Source organism: Psammomys obesus, unplaced genomic scaffold (genome assembly GCF_907164565.1).
Source record: "Psammomys obesus unplaced genomic scaffold, mPsaObe1.curated_primary_1811, whole genome shotgun sequence".
Taxonomy (NCBI): Eukaryota; Metazoa; Chordata; class Mammalia; order Rodentia; family Muridae; genus Psammomys; species Psammomys obesus.
Window position 1 is genome coordinate 895,526 of NW_026596149.1, and position 6,827 is coordinate 902,352.

The window sequence follows — 6,827 nt, forward strand, 5'->3', positions numbered from 1 at the left end:
AGCCAGTGGTGACCATCAGCAGTGGTGAATTAGCTCACAGATAGAGCACCCAATATTCACTGAAATTTGTGAATGTTGAATTTTTTGGTTCTTTTGTTAACAAGAAGACACATCTATTTAAACAACTTTTATGATCCCAAGGTGCTCCGGCCAGCAGAGCTAAGGTTATTCTCGGGTTAAAAGAGAATCCAAACCTGTGAAAAGATGGGTGAGAAAGAGAAACGAGTCCAAGCAAACAGGTGCTTGTCAAGGACTAACTTTACTGAGCAGAATCAGCTTTAAATAGGGTTCAGGATAAGGAAGTAGGGTGGGTGAAAAATTACAGATTCTTCTCGGCCAGGGGCCTGAAACATCTTGTGATAAGCCATGGTTCTGTGAGCACATCTCTGCTGTTGCCAAGCAGTATGTTTACCACAGGTAAGGAAACGGGCAAGTTGAGGCAGGTTGGTGAGTTTCTACAGGTGGTCTCTGACATCTCCAAGCAGTATGTTTACTGCAGGTAAGGGAACAGGCATCTCCAAGCAGTATGTTTACTGCAGGTAAGGGAACAGGCAAATTGAGGCAAGTTGGTAAGCTTCCACAGGTGGTCTCTGAAGTTGGCGAGTTTCCTCAGGTGGTCCCTGACACCAAGGATAATGAAGTCCAGTCTGGAATGATCAGAAAGTTAGCCATCCATGCTAGATCCCGTTTGGCTCTTCTGCTACCATGTTTTTCATGTGCTAGAGACCAGGCCAACCCAGGGGCTCATGCACACTGCACATGAACTCCATCACTGAACTCCACCCCCGACCATATCCACCATCTTCAGAGCACTTCTAAGGTCAGCTCCATGCCAATTGATGTCCACAGCCGGGTAGAAAAACCCACAGGAATCCAACAGGAGTTCAAAACAATAGCCCTGAAAACAGCAAAAGGGGATAAAATGTATGCCTGCCAAGTAGGTCATTGTATAGCAGCAGGGTTGTGGCTTAGGAGCTAGGGACTGAGGAACTCAGGTAAGCTTGTTTCAAACAGTGGTGACCATGACGGAGAGCATCGTTCTTGACTGCATGTCTCCTAGTTGGTGTCAGCCAGGTGTGGGTTACACATTCATTAAGCACACAGTTTACACGCATTCAGTGTATTGAGTAACTCAGAACAAAGAACAAATCACAAACCCAGTGTTGGGAAACAGCGGGCACACCCGTTGCCTCAGACCACAGGTAGATGGCAAGAAGAAAACACTGTTGACTGCTGCATGCCAGGCAGTAGCGGTCAGTGCGCATGAACTTGTCCACCCCTCCGGATGACCCTTCAAGGGGAGAACCCACGAATGCACTCCTTTTATGCACAGGAAACCTGGAGCATAGAGAGGTTACATTGTTTCAAGTTCATAGAAAAGAGAACCTGTGGCTGGGTGGGGTGGGGCAGGCCTTTGATCTCAGCGCTTGGGTAGAAGATCTCGGTGAATTGGAGGCCAGCCTGGTCTACAGAGCAAGTTCCAGGACAGCCAGAGCTATACAGAGAAACCCTCTCTCAGAAAAGAAAGGGGGGGGGGGTGGCTATGGCTGGATCCTGGGGGTTCTGTTCTAGGGTAGTAAACACCAGCTATCTGGAGTCTGTCTCCAGGTTCCCCTTTACCACTCCCTTTTCCCAGAAATGATCAAAATATGTTTCTAAACAAGTACTCTTTTCAGAAGCAAAATGTATTTGAATAAACAGAAAACAAAAAGACTAAATAAACAGTAACACAATATCAAGGGGAAATAAATCCCCAAATGTTAGCACTGTAGTTTCCAGTGTTGTGGGGATAGTAATGGAACCTTTTCCTCCCACATCTTTTGGATCTCATAAGTGAGACAAGTGCCACTGGGTAGTTGGAAGCAAGCACAGAAGCAGGTAATGCATGAGGCTCTGTGTTGTATTCTTCCTGTGCTGTGCTGTGCCGTCCCATGAAGCTTAAAGAACTAAGGGACCAAATTAAGAGTCAAGTCCTACCTCACTCTGCTTGGAAAACTGGGACACCAGAACTGCCTCAGTCATCCTCATTATCCAGCCTGGTATTAAATATCCTAAAAAGAAAGGACTCGATGTAATCCCTGTACAACATCTTACCTAGAAGTTTTCCACTATGCTTGTTAAATTTTTATGTAATAAAATATCTCTGTTCTGCATTGCTGTTCCTCTCCTGGAGTATCAGCAGTGAGCACGAGCAGAAAGCAAATAGAGGCATTTCTCATGGGGAGGGTGCCAGGGTGCTTGGGACATAAAAGTTTAAAGCAAATTGCTCTAACTTGGAAAATGAATGGCTTAGAGAATGGTTCTTTTGTTTATTTATGTTCTTGGTGATTTCCTCTTCCCTTTCTTCGGCAGAGCAGGCTATTTTCAGTAGTTGTTCTTCCTTAGTTTGTTTTTCACTGAGTGATATCCAAGCAGTCCAATTCTGTATGCAGAATCACATCACCTGCTGGGCTGTCCAGACCCTGCTGTGTGTGGCAGTACCTGGAAGGCAGGTCACCTAAACTAACTTTCCAAATATTTCTTGTATGGATGACTGAGGTAAGTTTTAGAGATTGCCTTTAGTGTTTTAGTCTGTCCACACTTCCTCTCTCAGCGTTTATACTGGGATACTCTTTTCAGCTATTGTACCTTACTTCACTCCTTTCCATGATGCCCTCAGACTCACTCTGTGCTTCTTGCTTCTATGAATACTAGGGAGGGGTAGGCTACTTCTGTTAGGCAGATCTAGGGTGGAGCTGGGCTCTATCACCTAGTCTGAGCTTTACCTTGGTAAAACAGATAAACCCATTCATTCAAAAAGTTATGGGGGAGGGGAACCACTCCTCGTACTTTATGAGGCTAGCACAACTCTGCTTTAACGATCCAGCAACAGAACACACCAGCCCAGGTAGATGAAGCAATGATGAGTAACCTCAAGTTTAAAACAAACACCTACCCTAGTTCTCTATGATAGTCTATCTAGGATAGCTGGGAACCATTAGATTTAGGTCATGGTTAAAGGCAGTGGACTGGGTATATATAATGAACTTTATCACCTTCTGAAGCCTTGCTAGAAATAATAAGGGAAACCACGGCCCCTTTTTCGGGTTCGTAGTCTCATTAGTAAAGGAGTTTTAAAACAGACTCTAATAGAATTCTATTAGCATTTAAAAGAAAATCAAGGCAGGCCAGCTGTAAACTACTCCTGCTATCTGGAGGAAGATGATCGAGAAGAGAAGAAGAAAGGCCAGGTTGTTTATACTGGGAAGTTCAACCCATGGCTTACAAGCAGCCACATGGAAGAGTGGAAGGCTTTCAGGAAGAGGAAGAAGGCCCAAAGTGCTGAGGAAACTCAAAGCGTTAAAAAAGCATGCTCAGGGTAGAGAGGGGAAGGTGTTACTTGACTTACAAGTGATGCAGGTGTGGTCTGTCCAGCTATTGCAGTACGGGGTAGGAGTGAGGGAAAGGCAAATGCAACATCTCATTAAAGGACTGATTATTCTGCCCATTGCACTCACTTTCCTAGGGTGTGGTCCCCTAGCCAACTGAGTGACCCAGCTGATTGGAATGGTAGGTCTCTTTTCAGGCCAGAGATTCTATTCTTCTGACCAGAAGATGTTTCTATGCTAACAGAATGAGCTCAGAGAAAGAAAAACTTATGTCTGCAAAGTCTGAAAAGAGAAAGAAGTCCTCCACGGACAGGGGAGGTTAGCATTTAAGCTTTAGGAAGTAGACAGGGTGATGAGGATCACTGACACTGCAGAATAGAGAAAGTGGCCTGTGTTCAAAGGTCAGCAACAGGTGAGGCGCTGAGGGGAGGTGCTCAAAGGCTCAGGAGTCTGTTGCCACCTTCTTAAAAGCTGCAGTAAGAGCCAAATGGAGTGAAAGCAACAAGGCTGGTCAAAAGCCTACAGATGGAAAACTTGGATCTCTCAGTTCCCTTTTCTGTCTCAGAAAGAGACAAAAAAAATGCAAAATCCACTTATTTTTATAGTCACTAAACCAGGGGAGCTCCAGACCCTAGTATGCCTGGAAAGAGGCCATTTCTTGGCCATATAATGGATTAAAGAGGAAAAATTATAATGAAGTTTACATTTCCATCAGCTTTCCACCATTGTAACAAATACCTGAGAAAACCAACTTATAAACAGGAAAGGGTTATGTTGTTCTGGAGGTTTCAGTCCATGACCAATTGACTCTATTGCTTTTGGACCTGTGGTGAGGCAGCTCTTTATGGAGGGAGCATGGGAGCAGTGCCCCTGACCCTGTGACCAGGAAACGAGAAACAAGAAGTAGAGGGAAGGGTCAGAGTGCCAGGGTACTTTCAAGGACAAGCCCCAGTGACAGGTTCTCACTCTAGAAGGTTCTGCCACCTTTCAGAGCCGCCAAGGTGGAGACCGAGCTGTGGTCATGGTGGCAGTTTTGGGATGCTCACCATTCAAACAGTGACTGTGTCTGGTAGACCAAAGGCTGTGTGCCCGTCTCTGTTCCCCGTGTTGCACATTGGTCTCTTCATACGATCTTGAAAACCAGCCCCTGGAAGGAGAAAGAGCAAGAACAAAACAGCCAAGGCATAAAACAGAAAGAAAAAGAAGACCCTACTGGATATTAGGAACTGTGGAAATTATAAGAATAAAGTTTTAATATTAAGAAAGGTTAAATCATTATTTCTTATGTATAACAATTGGCGAGTCAAATTAATTAATTGAACATATCAGATTAATTAATACTAGAATAGGCATGTTAGATTGGAAAAAAAAATGTGTAAAATGACCCTTAGACATGAGGATAAAAAAATACGATTTTTTTTAAAATTGGCATTTCTAGCCTATAGGGGCAAAAATAAACAGTTCAGTAAAGGGTGTTGGGATAATTGACTGTATACACACTTGGAAGATAGAACTTCCAGATGGGTTAAGGACACACCTAATATTAAAAACATGTTTAGGAATTTGGACTAAGAAAGGCTTTAGTAAATGAGTCTCTTGGCAGCACCCTGTGTGACTTTGAGCACAGTGTTTAGTTTTCTGACGGTTCACGTATTGTTGTTTGTTTTTAGCAAACAAATATAAAACCAATAGGATAGAGACAGACATCCAGCAGGGTGGGTGTAATAACAGAATTGTTTGAAACTGTGCTCTGAGCTGTTCATCTCACTTGTTGCACGGAACTTTGTTTGGCAGTCACATTCCCAGCTGAAATTGTGTTTCTCCTGAAGCTGGTTACAGCGTAGCAGACTCCAATAAACAGACCTTCCCATGCTGAGTTCTGTATCTGAGTGCCCCTGGGAGTTATAAGAAAGCATTCCCCCTTGACACTTTTTAAAGATTGCTTAAAATTTTGACTTCTGTATGGTATGTGTTTGTATATGCCAAATGAGTGCAAGCACCCCTGGAGACCAGGAGGGCATCGGGTGCCTTGGAACTGCTCATGTGAGCTTCTGGATGTGGGATCTGGGAACAGAACTTGGGTCTGCTTAAAGTGTAGCAAAAGTGATTAACCGCTGAGCTGACTCTTCAGCTTCCTCTGACATTTTTTTTCAAAGTTCTTAGCCACTACCATAATTGCCTGTGAATATGATTATATTTACCAGTACCACCCCCCCAAAAAAAAGCCTAGAATTCTGATTATTGATGTTCTCTAACTTAATGGTTTACCTTCAGATTTTCCCTCCAGTACTACACTAGAATAATGCTTTAGAAAGTAGAAGTGACCCATTTATTATTAGTTATTTATTTATTATTTTGATTTTTCAAGGCAGGGTCTTTCTAGGTATCTCTGACTGTTCTGGAACTTACTATATAGACCAGGCTGATCTCAACTCACAGAGATCCACCTGCCTCTGCCTCCTGAGTACTGGGATTAAAGGTGTATGCTACCACCATCTGGCAGAAGTGGACATTTTTAAGGTCTCTCTTTCTCTCCACTTTTGATTCCCCCCACCCCCCATTTTTGGTCAGATAAAGGTACTTCACTGGCAGAGTTGTCAAATTGGTGTTTAGGCTATTTTTTTCCTTGGCCAGACAACTAGTCTCCATAACAAAGTAATTCTGTATCCTAAGAGAGATTCCTACCTGTAGGCAGCAAAATCCAACTCAACCCAGCTCAAGAAAATTCTTCCAGGACTAGCTTCAGTGACTGGAAACTCTAAGGCTGGAAGTAGCCTCCGGCATAGCTGTTTTCTCTGCACTGCTAAGCCCTGGGCCGGCCTGACCCTATGGGATGAACTCTTCCAGAATGAGGGGAGACTTTTTCAAGAAAAGGGACTGCTAGAATAACAAAAGAATGATTTTCTGCATTGGTAATGGAGGAAATGTCCTGCTTCAGCAGGGCACACATGTGATTGTCCTCTCAGGTTTATCCAAGTTTATCGTTTGGATCAAGGCGCTGCAGCATCACCACGCTCCCACTTTGGTCATGAAGCAGACTGGCCGAGTCTGTCTGCTCGATTTCCTCTGATGTGAACCTGTCAGGAGGCAGAGGACAAGGTCAATTTCCATTTTGTCCCCAAGTAATTCTTGTGAGGTACACTTTGAAAACGAGTATTTGCCCATTTGCTTGCTTGCTTGCTTGCTCACTTTTTGAGGTTCTCTTAGGACAGAGGAATTTTCCATACTTAAACATTGAAAAAAATGAATGATAAACTCACTCTTAGAAGGTTTGGATTAAAAGGAAAAATCTCCCTGGTTTTCATATTCTTGGAGCAACAGAAGGGTTCTAGGGCTTGACCATTCATGTCAGAAGATCAAATCTTCCTGGACCTATGGTCTATTGGGATTGTTCTTTTCATCAGATGAGGGGCTGACTTCACACACACACACACACACACACACACACACACACACACA

The 6,827-nt window shown here is 43.7% G+C and overlaps 1 protein-coding gene across 5 annotated transcripts in view; it reads left to right on the forward strand.

The window, feature by feature from the left end:
* Prtfdc1 (phosphoribosyl transferase domain containing 1) overlaps positions 1–6,827 on the forward strand; it is a 98,809-nt gene that overhangs the window by 65,642 nt on the left and 26,340 nt on the right. The window lies entirely within an intron of this gene.